Source organism: Brachypodium distachyon, chromosome 2, assembly GCF_000005505.3.
Source record: "Brachypodium distachyon strain Bd21 chromosome 2, Brachypodium_distachyon_v3.0, whole genome shotgun sequence".
In the NCBI taxonomy this organism is placed as follows: domain Eukaryota; kingdom Viridiplantae; phylum Streptophyta; class Magnoliopsida; order Poales; family Poaceae; genus Brachypodium; species Brachypodium distachyon.
In genome coordinates this window covers 29,995,687-30,013,519 of record NC_016132.3, presented here as the reverse complement: position 1 = coordinate 30,013,519, position 17,833 = coordinate 29,995,687, and the positions used below count along the sequence as shown (strand labels likewise).

The window sequence follows — 17,833 nt, the reverse complement described above, 5'->3', positions numbered from 1 at the left end:
CGTCGGCCGGAGTTGGAGGGGAAGGGAAGTGTGTCTGTTTTTAGATGTAGGTTCCTTGTGTTTTCTCGTCCTTCTCCTTCGTCCCGAGCGGATCTAGGCCCCCTTTCCTCCCTACAATTCTTCGCTGCCTGCAGCGAGAGATTCCAGCGAGAGGTGCGGCGACTTGCCCCGGTCAGCCCTTGATCAAGGTCACATTTGCATGATTTTTGCTCACTTAATTGACCTTTTGTCATCATTTAAATCTATTTTTTCCCTCAAAACTGAATGCTATTAGGACAATTTTTTACCAAATGACAAATTCACATTCTGTCCTTTATTTCTTGCATATTAGGCATCAAGGGCTGAAGTTAAGAAGAAAATGACCAACTTGTGCGGAGAAAGAAAAGGAGAAGGGCCGGAATGCAAATCTGCAGTGTGGGTTAAATCCCTAGGTGCTCTCCCGTATCAAATCTAGCCTGGCACTTCTTCCCCTACCTCCCTGCTGCTCCACCTCCGGCCGCCGCCGCGGCCAGGCCAGCATGGCGGCGTGCCACCGAACCTGCTGCTGCCCTTCCTGCACTCCACCGGACAGCAGGCTGTGCCCTTCGTCGTCAACAACGTCTACAACTTCTCCACGCACGATCTGCAGCAACTGAAGAACCAGCAGCCTCCGACGAGCTCGATGACCACCTGCAGCTTCTTCCCCTTCTCCAACTCCTGCTGCACCTTCACCGTGGGTTAATCCCCATCCAATTATCTCTTTTATCCCTATTGCTTTCTGTTTGTGTGAACTGAAATTGAGAGATGTTGAACTTGTTTCCTACCGCCAAGTGTTTGATGTAATTCTCACATGGATGTGCTACGAATTTCACTCTGTCCCTGTCTTCTTATCTGCTAATCTTATCTAATTATTGACTTGTGCTGGATTTGTGTGAGCTATTGCATCATAGCTTGTAATAATTTCATACTAGCGTTGTTCTTGTTTTAGCCCAATAAACTGTGTTTTTATGTGTATGTGTTTGTAGCCAATTCTTTCCCTTTCCCAAACAACTTGCTTCTATCCCTTTCTTACATGTTTGCTTGTGATTAATTTTTGTGCCTAATAGTAATTTCTGTCCGGTATTGCTTGATTAAAGAAAATCACAAAAAATATTGTTTACTGCTAGATTGTTGCTTTCTTTTAGATTGAATATTAACCCTTGTGTTTGATCGACCTAGATTTAGTTGAAGCTCCAATAGTGCCAACAATTTGCCTCCTAATTCTCCGACGATCTGTTTGTTTCCTCTTTCTTGTTACTGGACAAGTAAAATTCATAGTAGATGCGGCGGTTTCTCCGTTGTGTCTCATCCTGTGTCAGATATGGAGGCGTTGAAGACGACCCAGCAAGCTCCCTCGCCCTCGTTCTGCTCCTTCATGCCAGATCTTCGCGGCATCAACTGCTTGGATCTGTTTGTGGGTGTGACAAGAGGCCGGCTGAAATGTGGATTTGGCACTTGTGTCGATCCCTTGCTCCTGGTGGGCTTTCTCGCAGGACGCCTTCCATCCTCCTCAGCGGCCAGTAGCAGGATTGTTGGCTTTGGATTCCAAAGCCTATTGGAGAAGTGGAAGTTTGGAGGCTTCAAATTTGATGGTTGCTGTCCTTTGTCCAAGTTTCAGAATCTGCGTTGCCATCTTGTTGCCGTAAGCTTCGCATGGAAAAACTCAGGTCCGAACCTTGACATCATGTGCAATTTTTACCTTTGCTCTCATGATGCTTGGATTCATTTCGGTAGCTGCATGTGGAACTTTAAAGGCTTAATGGTTCTTAGATCTTTCTTCCATGGAAATATTGTTGGGCCGTGTTCCTTTGCTATTTACATTCTGAAGCTCGACGCTAATGGGATTAAATGCGTTAGTTCAAAGTGTTTCTTTTGCATACCGGAGATGAGAGAAGATGATGATCTTGCTAAAGATGGTAATTCTTGCTTGTGCGGGTCAATTCACTGATGGCAGATGAGAGAGCCATCGTTGTTGATCCCCAGATTCAGCGAATTGAGCTCAGTGATGCGTCTTCGAGATCTACATCTTATTCTCTTGCTACCTCCCATGCACATTCGGAGACTCGCTGACGCTATACCTGGGCAAACCCCAGGCCGAGCTTCATAAAAAGCCCGACGGTCAAACCTGAAACCCGAGCCTGGCCCGAAATCCGAAAATAGACCATTTAAGCATTAAAATAATTATTTTTGGAATAAATAAATGATTTTTCTATCTATTTTTTCTAAAAAAATACCTGTTTTTAATCATTTCGGGCTTTCGGGCCGGGCTTGGGACTGGAAAGTGAGGCCCGAGCCTGGCCCGGGATGTCGGGCTTCGGGCCGGGCCGGGCCACCCATGCCCAGGTATAGCTGGCATTATGGAGGGCTTGCACAAAAGAGTCTTTTGAGACTTCCGCCGTGGCTGTGCAATAGATCTCTCTCATCTGACCCGTCATAAGACTCCGGTTGTAGTCTTCCTCGTCTTTAGTTTGCTACTCGTTGTTCTTGTATTCAGAGTGTGCAAAGTTGCACTTACGTACGCTCTCCTCTCGAGAGTCTTGTAATCCTTTATCCTCTGTCCTTTATATATATCTGTATTTCCAAAAAAAAAAGAAAAACCAAGCGAGGCCGGGAGCTAGCAGACAACGGCCCTCGACGTCCATCAATTAAGTATTTTCTAAATTATGTTTTAGGTTAAAATATTAGACAAAGCTGTATGAATTATGTCTTTTCTAAATTATTTTGGTCTAATTAGGTGGTATACGGCGCTAATTTTTTTTAAATAATACGATTTTTTTAATCATTTTCGAAAATAATACTCGTTTTTAAAAAAATTCAAAAATAATGCGGCCTTGGCCTGGGCAAGGCCAATTGGGCCCAGTCAGCCTGGCCCAAGCCGATTAGGCCCAGTCGGCCTCGGCCAGGCCGACTGGCGGCAGCTTCCTCAGCACGCGGGGCCCCCACAGGGCGCTCGGCTTGACCCAGACCGACTGAGCCTAGTCAGCCTCACCTTGGCTGACAGGCCAGTCGGCCTCGCTGTGGCCGAAAGGTACCAGGTGGGCCGCGGGCCAGATTCTTTCTTTTTCTTTTTCCTTTCCCTTCCTCCCTTCCCATCCCGTGCGCGAGCCCAGCCAGACGCCCCCGAGCCCCTTCTTCTTCCTGCTTGTGTTCTTCTCTCTGTTCTTCCTTTTCTCTTCAAATGCCCTCATTTTCTAGCCCAAATTAGTGCATCTTGATCCCATTTAACCCACAAAATCGCATCCCCTACCTAGTTGGCACTCAAAGACACCTCGATCTACTGTTTTCATAGGCCATGTAGAGCTAATTTTGTGGTGCAAAGTTGGAGCAATTGTGGTGGTTTGGAGGAGTTTGGAGGTGGTGGTGGTGCTTATCCGGTGACTGTGACGCTGCTCGAGGTTCGGGTTCACACGCTTCAAGGGTAAATCCTAATCTCTCACGTATTTATCCTATAACGTATGTGTTTATGAGGATACGTGTGTATGTATATATAGAAGTATGTTTTGGCATTTGGTAATGCTCATTATTTTGGACAACGGTTAATGTCGTACTGCTTAGTATTTGATGCCTCTAAGTATTATGGCCGGTAGTAAAATGTTTTGATAGACTAGATTTTTTTGATGCCGTACTGCTTAGTATTTTACGCATTTAAATAGTATGGCCAGTAGTAATATGTTTTGATGGGCTAGATTTTATTTATGCCATACTGTTTAGTTTTTGACACTAATATGCCGTAATGTTTAGTATTTGTCGCGTATTAATATTTTTAATATGCCGTACTGCTTAGCATTTGACGCGTCTAAACATTTTTTTAGGCATCAGAGATGTCCGGTGTAGTGAAGTTTGTTTTTTACTACGGTTGCGGTACTGTCTTAACAACCGAGCACGAAGCTGATCTGAGTCAGTTTAAGTATGTGGAGTTGGATCTAACGGCCCCTCAAACATGGACGTTTAGTCAGTTGCAGGAATGGTTGGTAGGATGTTTAGCGGTCAATCCTGAAACATACACCGTCCGTGTGCAATCATTGTGGACCAAGTCAAGTTCAAATGTTTTTTGGGTTTTGAGGCCGATAGACCGGACATCAAAGTGGGTGCGCTGGTTACAAAGTTGCGAGAAAAGGGGAACTACACCTGTCGCCTTAATCCAGGTTGTCGCTCATGAGACCAATCCAGCTGAAGGCGAGGGTGAATCAAGTTATGACTTGTCCAATGCAAACTCTGTGTCGAATGCTGGAGGTGGTGGTTATGAATCAGGCCAGAGCTTCAGGACAGTAGGAGAGGATGAGTACACTGGCGAGGCAGATGCGGACGAAGAAGATGGTCACTTGCAGAACGAGATGGAGGATGAAGATACAGATGGTCGTAGTTCTTATGACGATGAGTCTCATGAGCCGGACGAAGAGGAGGTGCCGATTCCTGCATCATGGAATCAGCACTTCTCTTCAGCTATGACCGTGAACGATGGGCACGACTCTGCATGGCAATATCATCAGAACAAGAAACATCTGCAGGATGCGATAATTGCTTGGACAATGTCCACGCAAAGGGTTTTCAAAACAACAGTCTCTTCACAAAAATATCTTACAATGGAGTGCGAACAAATAGATTGTCCCGGGAGGATGCATGGCTATGTTCCTACGTATGACACAGATTGGGTTGTGAGTGACTTGGTGTTGCACACATGTGTCATTCCCAGTATCCCTCAAGACCATCGTAACCTCTCGTCGACGCTTCTTGCTCGGTTGCTTTACACGGAGATAGTGGAGAGCAAAGCAATGGAAGTGAAGGCCATCATGCATAAGGTCAGGGTAAGGTTTAAGTACAACATTTCTTATGGCAAGGTGTCGCACCAGTGACACCCGGGGTACCACCGCTGCGTGACGCGTGGCCCCCTCCCCCGGGTTCCCGGGAAGGTCTCATCCCGGGGAGCGCCAACGAGCTTCCCGGCAAGCTACCAGCCCGCAAGGGGCTAGCGGGGCTTTTGGGAATATTCCCGCTTAGGCACCTCCCGGGAAGCTGCTTCCCGGGAGGAAGTTCCCGGGCGCGCTGGGCCCGGGTGCTTCCCGAGCCGACTTGCGGGGACTGGGGGTTCCCGGACGCGTGCCCCCGCCTCGGGTCGTGGGGCCCACTGGACAGCGCCACGCGGGCGTGACGGGCGCGGAACGCGCGGTCCCATCAAGGCAAGGAGTAAGGCGCGCAGCTCAGTAAACGAGCCGACCGACGGGTAGTTACCCGTCCGATCCAAGGAACAGTGGTTGTTGTCCAATCCTACCCTAGGGTCTTAGGCCCCTAGCAGCGGAGGTGGCACCCATGCATGCCACCAGCTCACCAGGGAGAGCTGCGTGCCTCCCCGTTGGACACTTGTAGCCCATGCACCGTGGCACATGTGGCACCTCCTTGTGTATAAAAGGAGGACCCATGCCAACGGTCAAGGGGGTTAGAGGGTTGACGGGTCAGACAGTTGGGGGGATAGTGAGTTGATCAGTTGGTTCCAGTAGACAGCAAGCAGAGAATAGCAAGGAGTACTTATACATTGAGAGGAAGCCCGGGAACTGGCCCGGCAAGAGCTTGTAAATGCTTGATCCGCAATCAATATCAGCTTAGACAGGCAGGACGTAGGGTTTTACACCTCCGGGTGGCCCGAACCTGGGTAAAAAACGTGTGTGCATTTGTTCTTGGACTAGCGCGTACCCCTACCACTTCGTCTCGCCGGCCCTGTAGGGCCTCATCGGCCGTCCCGGCGATCACCGGGTCTCTGCCCCAGACGCCCCTACCGAACCTAAAAGGGGGACGTGGCCGCACGCCCCCGGTGTCAGAGCACCGAGCGACGACATCTAGCGCGCCAGGTAGGGGGCGCGGGAGTGGACAGCGCCGGAGATCGCCGGCAGCAGGAGTCCCCATCGGCATCGGCTTCACTCTCCTTCATCGACGAGCCTTGTCACCATGCCCCCCAAGCGGGCTGGTGATTCGTGGATAGACCCGCGTGAGGCCCCAGCGGCGCACAAGCGGTCGCACGACGTGCGACCCGAGTCGGGAACTCAGGAGAATCCTGAGCCCTCGAGGGTGCAGCAAACGCAGCTGCCTCCACCGCCTCCCCGACCGTCGACCGACAATCGGCCGAGGGGACCGGCTGCCCTCAGCGTCGGGGGCAGTCGGCCGAGCACGCATGGCGTCGCCCGGGCCAGCCAACGGGTTGAGTCGCGACCCGAGGATGCCCCACGGCAGCGGCACCCGGAGCACACCACGTCACGGGCGACCCGTGGAGGTTCGCACCCTGCGCGCCCGGAGGCGTCCGGGGCCAGGGCGGGAAGCAGCCGTTCAGGAAACCGGTTGCCCCCCGTGCGAACCCCGGCAGAAACTTCTGGGTTTCTTGGTTTCACACCGGGGGATACAGGCCAACCCGACCAAAATAGAAGCCATCGAGAAGATGGAGGCCCCCCGCAAGGTAAAAGATGCCCAGCGCCTCAACGGCTGCGTTGCCGTGCTTGGACGCTTCATCTCCAGGCTGGGCGAGCGTGCCCTGCCTTTCTTCCGGGTAATGAAGAAGAAGGGTCCAGTCGACTGGATTGCCGAGGCCGAGGCGGCGCTCCAGGAACTCAAGCGATACTTGAGGTCACCGCCCATCCTCGTCACCCCCAGGTTGGGCGAGCCGTTGCTACTCTACTTAGCGGCGACTGACCAGGTGGTCAGCTCGGTGCTGGTTGCCGAGAGGGAGGAAGACGTCCCGGGGATTGGGGCTGCGGGGCAGGGGGCTGAGCAGCGTCCGGCAACCACCTCGGACCCAGGGACCACCCCAGAGCCGGCAACCTCGGCGCCGCGGAAGCGGTTGGCGCCGCGGAAGCGGTTGGCGCAGCGACCGGTGTACTTCGTCAGTATGGTGTTGCGCGACGCGCGGACAAGATACCCGCAAGTACAGAAGCTCCTTTTGGGGATTCTCCTTGCGTCCCGCAAGTTGCGCCACTACTTCTAGGCGCACCGCGTCACGGTGGTGTTCGGGTTCTGCCTCGAGAGGACCCTCACCAACCGTGAAGCCACCGGGAGGGTGGCCGAATGGAGGATGGAGCTGTCGGAGTTTGACCTCCACTTCGCCAACTCCAAAAGCATCAAGAGCACGGCCCTGGCGGACTTCATTGCGGAGTGGACGTCCACGGGCGTAGAAGAAAGTGAGTCGGAGACCGGCCTTCCCGGCAAGCTGGACGAGGACCACTGGGTCCTCTACTTCGACGGTGATTCAGTCTCCAGGGAGCGGGGGCTGGGATCGTCATCGAATCACCCACAGGGGACCAGCTGCGGTTCGCCGTCCAACTCGACTTTGGTAACTCCACCAACAACACGGCGGAGTACGAAGGCCTGCTTGCCGGGCTGCGGGCAGCAATCGCCCTCGACATTAAGCGCCTGGTTGTTCGTGGTGATTCCCAGCTTGTGATCAACCAGGTGAACAAGGACTACGATTGCCCTCAAATGGCGCCGTACGTAGAAGAGGTCCGCAAGCTGGAACGGAAGTTCAAGGGTTTGCGCTTCGAACACGTCAAGCGGAAGGACAACTTCGCTGCTGACGAGCTGGCCAAGATGGCAGCAGAGCGCCGGAAGCCTCCGGCGGGGGTGTTCTGTCAGAAGCAACTGGCTCCTTCAGTCACCCCCCAGCCGGCTACCGGGGACTCCCCTCCGACAACCGAGGGAACCCCTGCGGCAGCAGGGGTCCATGCCGCTGATATGGCAGCATGCGTTAGCAGAGAAATTCCTCACTGGGCGGAAGAGATCTCCCGCTATTTGAAAGGGGAGGCTCTCCCGAAGGATGACGTCGCCGCGGAGCGCATAGCGCGGCAAGCCAAGATGTACACTGTGATAAACGGCAGCATCTACCGCAGGCGTGCAAATGGTGTCAAACTTATCTGCGTGTCACAGGAAGAAGGGTGTGCGCTGTTGGAAAACATACATCGAGGCACATGTTCACACCATGTGGCCTCCCGGGCTTTGGCCGGCAAAGTTTTTCGGCATGGCTTCTACTGGCCCACGGCCCTGGTCGACCCAGAGCAGCTGGTGAGGACGTGCGAAGCGTGCCAGTTCCACTCAAAGAAGAGCAACCAACCAGCCCAGGCCCTGCATGTCATCCCGTCCTCATGACCGTTCGCGGTCTGGGGACTGGACATCGTCGGCAAGCTACCAAGGGCGGTTGGCGGTTACGAATACTTGTTTGTGGCCGTCGACAAGTTCTCCAAATGGGTGGAGGTGGAACCAGTGCGCAAGGTGACCGCCCAGGCGGCCATCAAGTTCTTTAAGGGCATTGTGTGCCGGTTTGGTGTTCCTAACAGCATCATCACCGACAACGGCATGCAATTCACGAGCGCGGCGTTTCACGCCTACTGCGAAGACATGGGCACTAAAGCTGCGCTTCGCGTCCGTCGCTCACCCGAGGAGCAACGGGCAGGCGGAGCGAGCAACGCAGAGGTTCTGCGGGGGCTCAAGACGAGAACCTTCGACAAGCTCAAAGGCCATGGGAAGCACTGGAGCGAAGAACTCCAGCCTGTGCTGTGGTCCATCTGGACCACACCTAGTCGGGCAACGGGCGAAAGTCCTTTCGCCCTTGTCTACGGGGCAGAAGCGGTGCTGCCCCTCGAGCTTAAGTACGGATCTCCCCGAGTACGCGCGTACGGCGACACCAGCCAACACGAGCAAAGGGTCGACGATCTAAACTTCATCGAAGAGCTTCGGTGCCGGGCTGCTGTGCGAGCCGCACGCTACCAGCAGGGACTCCGTAGTTATCACGACAGACTAGTCCGTCCCCGGGGGCTCGAGAACGGAGACCTTGTCCTGCGCCGGATACATGGAACGAAGGCCGGGAACAAGTTGACTCCGAAATGGGAGGGCCCCTTCCAGGTAGTGTAGGTGACCAGGCCGGGGGCTGTCCGCCTGGAAACCGAAGACGGCTTGCCGATGCCCAAAAGCTGGAATATTGAACACTTGTGCAAGTTCTACCCGTGAAGCGGCGGAGCCCGACCCTCAGGTGATGCCTCCGATGCATACCTCTCGAACTAGTGTAACCGGGCAGCCCCCGTGTGTAAACCGCTAGTTAATTGTGAATAAAGATAAGTGTTTCACCCCTGAGCTTTGTTTTTGCCTTGTTCATTCGCGTGTTTTCCCTCTTGCCTCCTACTTTAAGTGCACAAAGGTGTCTTTCCCTACTTGGTTGTGAGCAAGGGGCTGCCGTGGCCCCGAAACAAAAACCCGTTGCCGGATCGTTCCGGCACGGGACATGCCGTTGGCGGGCTTCCCGCAACGTGCATCACTAGGCGTGCAGCTGCTCGGCCTCCCCAAGCCTGCACCGCATAGTCGCGTTCGGGGAAAAGGCGCCACTGTGCCGCGCGGATTCGTCGTGCGAGGTGGCAAGCCTCCCTCACGTGTCTATAAAAGGCGCGCCCCAACCATGGAATTGCTCAGAGTGAAGCCGGGTACGGGGCCGTGAAAGCAGGTGGCGCGACGGAGGCGCGGAGGTGGTGCTTCTCGTCGGCGCCTAGCGCCGGCGGGTGCGCTGCCATCGTGCCCCTGCCGCATCACCCCATCGAGCCCACCCCGAGGGGAGCCGCACAAGCACGGTGGTAGTGCGTGCCATCGGCATCCCGCGCCGACAGGTGCACTGCCGTTGCGCCCCTGCTGCGCTTCCTCAAAGGGGCGGTTCCGGGGCGAGGGTCGCCACAGAGGCACTGTGATGGTGCATCCCGTCAGCGTCCGGCACCCACGGGGTGCATTGCCACAGTGCCCTTGTTGCCCCCCTCCGTAGGACACCTCTGCAAGGAGCAGGGTCGGCCGCGAAGACTCTATGGTAGTGCGTGCCATCCGTGCCTTGTGCCTTGTGCCGGCGCTCGTCGCTCGTTCCGGCCCATCACCGCGTCCTCAGCCACTAGCTGTCGCCGTCTTCGGCCGGGGGGTCGACGGGGGGTTCAGGCTCCGGCTTCATCTGCATCCGCTCGACGACCTCGTCGACGAACTCGCGCACTGCTTGGGTGTGCGTGGGCTCGTCCTCGCTGTCGGACCAAGGATCCAGCAGAGACTCGAAGGGGAATTCCGGGTCCCGGAGATGGATTCGCGGGAGGATTGTCCCGGCAACCTCCCGGGCGCAGTTGGCGACTTCGTCGGCGCCGTACTTGGCGATCCAGACGTCGAGCGCCCCGAGCTTCCCCAACAAGTCGGAGAAGAAGGGGATCAGCGTCGTGACATCCGTGCCATCCACCTCTGTCGCCTGCAGCTCGAACTTGGGCAGCAGGTCGCGCAGCGACTCGGCGATCTTCGCCAGCTTCTCCATCTCGAGCTGCCGCTGCCCGATCAGCGTGCTGTGATGGAGTCGGGCGTCTTGCGCGGCCTTCTTGGCCTTGTTGACGCAGCCCTCAAGCTTCGCAAGCTCTAAGGCTTGGGTCGCGTTGGCCTCGCCGGCCTTGGTGAGCTCTTCCCGGACGGCGGCCAACTCGTCCTCGAGCCCGGCTGCTTTGCCTTTGACGGAGTTGAGCTCGGCCTCGTGCTGAGTCGCCGCTCTCCCCGCGTCCTCGGCAGCCTTGGCCTGTACCTTCAGCAGGACGCGGAGGCCTTCGATTTCGCCGCGGTAGTGGGCGATCAGCTCGCTCTTCTCGTCCAGCCGCGCCTGGGCCGTCGCGAGCACCTCGGCATGCTCCTTCTGGGACGCTTCTAGGGTTACCGCCATTGCGCCGAGCCTTCCTTGGAACTCCGTGCGCTGGACCTCCAATTGCCGACGGAGCTCGGTCTCCGGGACTAACGGCTCCCGGGCAGCCTCCAGGGCTTGTCGGGCCAGCCGCGCCTCCTCTTCGGCGAGGCGCGCCTCCTCGCGCAGCCGGGAGAGTTCGTGCCGCTCTCTCTCGACAGCCTCCCGCACCTCACCGAGTTCATTCTTGGCGGCGGTGTGGCGCTCCCTCCCCTCGTTATAGGAGGTGACGAAGGCGAACTGCTGGTCCCGGACGGCGTCCAGAAACCGGTGCCCCCGCTCGAAGACGCTCGGATCCAGGTAAGAGGATTCCAAGCGACCCCAGGCGAGGGTGCCGAGGTCGGTGCCGAGGAGAGCCCCCGAGGATGATGAAGCCCCAGCTGCCGAAGTGGAGCTAGGCGCGGGGTCGCCAATTTGCTCCCGGGGGTCTTGCCGTCCTTCCCAGACAACTTCCCCCGCGCCTAGGCTCCAGGGCACCGGGGTTGGAGAGGGCTCCCTGCTCCCGGCGGGGGTCGTCCCCTGTTGGACAACGGGTGAGCCCGAGCCGGCCACGTCCGCGGCTTCGGGCGCGTCGCCAGGTGCCGCCGCCGCGGCGGCGGTCCCCACTGCTGCCGTTGTGTCCGTCGCGGCGGGGGCGGACACGGGAGCCGTTTCCGACTCCACCTCCGCCCCCGCGGTCCTGACGACCGAGTGCGCCAGCGGGCTTGTGCGGGAGCGTCGGGCTTGCCGGTGCGGCCTCCACTACCTCGCCTGCGCCAGCGGGAGCGTCCAAGGGTCTTACCGTGGGCGAGCTGCCGCTCGCTGCAGAAAGAGAAGGTATGTTTGTGAATTTGGCTAGCAGGAATTGCAGTTGCAGAGAATCGACGAAGACATACCTGGTGCCGGCTCAGTCTCCGCTTGGGCTGGGTCGCCAAGGGGTGCGCCTGCGCCGACGCTGGCCCCCGAGGCAGCGGGTCGGTGGCGCCGCCAGCGTCCGCGCGCGTCCTCTTGCTTGGCGAGCCGGGCGGGGAATCACTCCTCGCCCTTTTGCTAGCGCCCGCCGGCGAGGAGGACTTCGGAGGGTTGCGCCGGAGCGCGAAGCTCCGGAAGACCCCCCGAGCGGGCGGCGCCGTAGGTGCCCGCGGCGTCATCGTGACCCAGAGAGCTCCGGGCGTCGATGGCGATGCCGCCGCGACGCCGGGCGCTAAGTTCGCGGAGGCCCCCGCTACCGGAGCGAAGGCCGTCGCCGGGGCGCCGGTGGCCGCCACGGGTGCTGACGTTGCCGGGGTACCGGCGAGCACCCCGGGGCCGGTTCTCGCCACGGAGTTGGCGACCGCCGCCAAGACAGGGGCCGCCGCCGAGGCACTCGCGGCCCCTGTTGCCGCGGATGCCATCGTAGCACCAACGGGCGCCACAGGAGCGGGGGCCGCCGCCAGGTTGGGGGCCGCTGCCGGGGCGGACGTCGCTGTTGAGGAAGTGGCTGCGGCCGCCGCGAACGCTCTCGACCTTCTCAGGATCAGGGGCGCGCTGTCGCTGCTTTCCTCGTCGTCGTCCTCCACGGCGACGACTTCCGGGGACGCAGCCACCTGGCCCGCCTCGTCGTCCAGCAACCGAAGGGAGGGCCAGCTGGGCTCGGACCCGCCCCCGCTCTCCTCGAGCACCTGCTTCCCGCGGGGAGCTTGCGGGGGAACATGCGGGGCACGGGTGGGGGTGTCGTCCATTAGTCCCCACTCGTTGCAGGGCGGGAAGGCGCCGACGATGTCGCTGAGCGCCTTGACGCCGGCATGGAGAGCGGAGACCCCCGGCGGGAACTCCGTCGACTGGAAGACCTCGCCGGAGATCCCCTTCACCCACGTCTTGAGGGACTCCAAGTCCATGCCATCCGCCTGGAGGCGTGTCCTGTCCCCGGAGCCCGTGTACATCCACGCGGGCCGGGAACGCAGCTGCAGCGGGGCTATGCGCCGATGGACGAAGGTGCGCGCCACGTCAACATCTATAAGCCCCGCTAGCCGCAACGCCTTGATCTTGTCTACGATGGGGAGGAGAACGGCGTCGCGGTGGTACCTATCCTGCCAGCCGATCTGGGGCACCGGAAGCTCCGTCGCCGGCTGGATGAACTCCTGGGGTCCTCTACTCGGACCCAGCACCAGTCGCCCCGCCACTCTTTTTCGATCTTTTTCCCCGACCGGACGATGAACTTCAACTTCATCTGGTAACGGGCACGGAAAACCACCCCCGACGACATCGCCTTCGCGTTGTCGATGCGCGGGTAAAAGTAATGGCGGAAGAGCCCCACCGACGGCATCACCCCCACGAACGCCTCGCAGCGGAAGATCCACGTCTCCCCGTGCTCGTTGAAGTTGGAGGCGACGGCGTGCCGGAGCTTCCCCAGCGCCTCGCCGTTGTAGCCGGGGTGGAAGAAGGCTACTTTTGTGCGCATCTCCCGCCTCTTCTGGTCCTTGGCGGCGGCCGCTTTGAGTGCCGCCTCGGTCTTGCTGGTTGTAGGCTTCTTCGAAGACTGGACGTCCTTCCCCTTCCTGGTGGTGGGGGGCGCCATGGGGGGCGAGGTCGGAGGCTGGCAAGAGCGCAGGGATGCGAGATGCGGAAGAGGATGGCACTTTTCGCACTGGCAAATACAGGGGGCAGATCTTGACCGCCATTGGTCAAGACGGCAACAATCAAATCGTTCCGCTCGCATTTGCTTTCGTGGAGGGTGAGAACACTGAATGTTGGTTATGGTTTTTCAGGCAGCTCAAGAGAGCAGTTGTGCATGATAAGCCGAATGTGTGCATCCTTCATGACAGACATGCAGGCATACTCAGTGCGATAAGGATACTGACAAACCCTGGGCCTGATGAACAGACTCCATGGCAGGACATGCAGAGTCGTTGGTGCATGCGGCATTTGGGAGCCAACTTCTTCTCGCAGTTCAGGAACAAGTCACTTATGAATCTATTCAAGAAATTCTGCAAACAAAACCAACAATGGAAGTACACTAGGATACGTGGTTATCTTGATGAGTTCACGAAGAAACATGTTAGGGAGAGGACAGCGGCACGAACCGCAGAGGTAGCAGCACATGTAGCAGCAGTGGCTGCACAGACAACAGTTGGAATAGGACCATCTGAGGAAGAACCTGTTGGGCTTTGTGACTTGCCAGGGTTTAACCCACCTGGCACTAGGAGAAGGGTTGGGAGGCAGATTAAAAACTTTCAGCAGTGGATAGAGCACGAGCCTCTGGAGCGGTGGTCTTTGCTGCACGACACACATGGCGCTAGGTACGGTGTCATGACTACTAACCTGGCAGAAACATACAACTTTGTCCTGAGGGGAAATAGGGCTTTACCACTTACAGCCATCGTCGAGGGTATTTTCCATGGCACGGTGAAGTATTTCAGAGAAAGACGCCAGAGAGCTGAAATGCATATCATGAACAACCCAAATACACCGTACCGTGAAAAGATTATGAAGTACATAGATGAGAAGATGGAAAAAGCTAGGTCTCATACTGTCGTCGCCATCGGTAATCCAGAACACAGGTTTGAGATGCGCTTGCAACTGACAAGTTCGGCGTTGGAAATGAATTGAGGACACAGGAGGTGAAGATTGGAAATGAAGCGTGGCCAACGTGTGAGTGCACCTGCAACAAACCAAAGTTGCTTCACCTTCCTTGCTCACATGTACTTGCTGCTTGCGGGCAGCTAGGGATGGACGCAATCTCATTTGTGTCTCCCTATTATCTGAAAGAGTCTGTGCTTAGCACATGGACGGGTGAGATGCTAGGGTTTCGTGCAATGGGCAATTTCAACAAGGTAACCCCTGGTGAAAGGCGGTACATCCCTGACCCGGGCTACTTCGGACAGGCACAGGCAGACGCCCGTCCAGGCGCATCCAAAATGATATGGATGAATCTGAAGCCGGAGGACCGTCACGACAATATTTTCTATGCAACCATTTTGGCCATAGGGACACTTATTGTCCAACTTTCGGTACTGGTGGAGCTACTGCCCGTGGAAGAGGGAGACGTGGACGATGAGGGAGAGGAAGAAACTAGGCTTATCATGCATATGTGAAACTATGTGTTAATTTGTACTCTATGTTTTAATTTGTACTATATGTGAAACTATGTGTTAATTTGTGCTCTATGTTTTTGTCGCACCAGTGGCACCCGGGGTACCACCGCTGCGCGACGCGTGGCCCCCTCCCCCGGGTTCCCGGGAAGGTCTCATCCCGGGGAGCGCCAACGAGCTTCCCGGCAAGCTACCAGCCCCGAAATGGGCTAGCGGGGCCTCCCGAAATATTCCCGATTAGGCACCCCCCGGGAAGCTGCTTCCCGGGAGGAGGTTCCCGGGCGCGCTAGGCCCGGGTGCTTCCCGGGCTGACTTGCGGGGACTGGAGGCTCCCGGACGCGTGCCCCCGTCTCGGGTCGTGGGGCCCGCTGGACAGCGCCACACGGGCGCGTGGCGGGCGCGGAACGCGCGGTCCCACCAAGGCTAGGAGTAAGGTGCGCGGCTCAGTAAACGAGCCGACCGACGGGTAGTTACCCGTCGGGTCGAAGGAACAGTGGTTGTCCAATCCTACCCTAGGGTCTTAGGCCCCTAGCAGTGGAGGTGGCACCCATGCATGCCACCAACTCACCAGGGAGAGTCGCATGCCTCCCCGCTGGACACTTGTAGCCCATGCACCGTGGCACATGTGGCATCCCCTTGTGTATAAAAGGAGGACCCATGCCAACGGTCTGAAAAAAGGAAGGTTGACAGGTTAGTCAGTTGGTTAGTTAATTGGTTCGGACGAAGCTCGCTCGATAGATGTTTAGTGGCTCCAGCAGGCAGCCAGCAGAGAGCGGTAAGGAGTGCCTAGCCACTGAGAGAAAGCCCGGGAGCTTGCCCGGCAACCTGTAAACATTTGATCCGTAATCAATACCAGCTCAGATAGGCAGGACGTAGGGTTTTACACCTCCGGGTGGCCCGAACCTGGGTAAAAATCGTGCGTACGTCTGTTTTTGGACTAGCGCGTACCTCTAGCACTTTGCCTCGCCGGCCCAGTAGGGCCTCGTCGGCCGTGCCGGCGATCATCTGGTCTCCACCCCGGACGCCCCTACCGAACCTGAAAGGGGGACGTGGCTGCACGCCCCCGGTGTCGGAGCACCGAGCGACGACATCTTTAATTTGTACTATATGTGAAACTATGTGTTAATTTGTGCTCTATGTTTTAATTTGTACTCTACGTGAAACTAAGTTTTAATTTGTACTCTATGAAACTAAGTGTTAATTTGTGCCCTAAGTTTTAATTTGTACTCTGTCTGGAACTGTGTGTTAATTTGTACGCTTTGTTCAACTATGGTTTAATATGTACTCTCGGTTTAACTATGCTTCACTTTAATTTGTATGTCTAACTATGTTTATAAATGTTGCAGGTACAAAATGGAGAGAGTATCATTGCTATCTCCGGAGATTGAGAGTAAGCATCGGGCTGCTCGATTGGTGGCGCATCCTGAGAGTGTCGAGCCCCTTGTCATGCGCACTCATAAGGAAAATTGGATGATACACCCTGCCTGGATTCAGCGCTATTTATTCAATCATCCCTTGCATGTCCATTTTATTTATTCATCCCTTGCATGTACATCTAATTCAAGCATCTCTTCCATTTACATTTTATTTATTCATCCCTTGCATGTCCATTTTATTTATTCATCCTTGCATGTCCATTTTATTTATGCAGTTTGAAGTGGGCTGGCCTTTTACCTTTCGCACGACTTGTTGAGGCAACTCGTGCGGAAATGGTAGAGGGTGAGCGACGAAGCTTCAACTCTACACGGCTACAAATTGACCACTCGCTACTGAGCTGCTTAGTGGACAGATGGAGGCCCGAGACACACACATTTCACTTTCGCTGGGAAGAGATGGCTCCTACTCTCCAGGATGTGTCGATGCTGCTGGGACTACCATTGGTGGGTGATCCCATAGGACCGTTGCAGACACCAGCTGATTGGCAGGAGGGTATGGCACTACGCTTTCAAGGTATGTGTTAATCTGTGCCCTGTGTTTTAATTTGTACTCTATGTGGAACTATGTGTTAATTTGTGCCCTATGTTTTCAAGGTATTCTTACCGGAGCTGGGCCACTCACCTTAGAGGCTCACGGACCTAAGCTAGATTGGTTGCTCAATTATCAGGTTAGATCGATGTGTTTTAAGTTAATATATCTAAGAGCATACCTCATATACTTGCATGGGTTTACTAACACTTGGTTTTTGTTGCATCCAGATTCAGAAGTTTGGGGTATCCAAAGACCCAAATGACCGAGCCTCAGATCACTCGGAGCCTTGAGGCATATATAATGTGGCTTCTCGAGAAGGTGATGTTCACCGAGAACCACGTCACCACCATTAGCGCACGCTACATCCCTATTGCAGTGGAGATCGCAAATGCAACTTGTGGTGATGACATCACACAGAGGAGTTGGGGTTCGGCCGTCTTAGCGGCTACGTACCGAGGTATGTGCAACGCTTGCCAGCTTGCGTCGCCCAAGTCAGCCTTGCTTGGATGTCCTTTATTGTTGCAGCTCTGGTCGTGGGAGAGGTTTTCTATCGGCCGACCAGACGTTACGGGTGATCACCCTAACCCTGAGCAGGAGTTGTTTGAGTTAGAACACATCGACCTGCCTACTTTCGTGACAATTTGGACACGTAGCAAGGTATGTCGAATGTGAAATTCATACATTAGTTTACATAAACCATGAATGAAGCTAACTTCTTTTTTTTACAGAGACGCTTTACACACGATCAGGTCAGGAATTGCTACCCATCATTCAACGAGCAGTTCGACGTGTTGCACTCTGAGGCGGTTGTCTGGGAGCCGTACACACAGGACGCCATCGATGATAGATACCCTGGCGGGATGTCCACGGTCTGCACGAGAGAATACGCTTACTGGATGACAAAATCAAAGATCATCTTCGACGTCTGCGTGGAGGAGATGGCCCAGCAGAGGGTCATGAGGCAGTTTGGGGCACGCCAGTTGGTCGTTCCTCCACCGACGGAGGATCCACTTCCACAGATCGTCCACAGGTATGTGCAGTTCTGCAATTTATGATTGTCTTCCAGAATTGTCCAGAATTTAATTGTTCA

The 17,833-nt window shown here is 55.9% G+C and overlaps 1 long non-coding RNA gene across 1 annotated transcript; it reads left to right on the top strand.

Moving 5' to 3' along the window:
- The first annotated feature begins 403 nt into the window (after positions 1-403).
- LOC112271166 lies at positions 404-16,171 on the top strand. Its single transcript, XR_002964111.1, has 3 exons — positions 404-1,685; positions 3,308-3,436; positions 16,122-16,171. It is a non-coding gene; the product is annotated as an uncharacterized LOC112271166 (long non-coding RNA).
- The last annotated feature ends 1,662 nt before the right edge of the window (positions 16,172-17,833 follow it).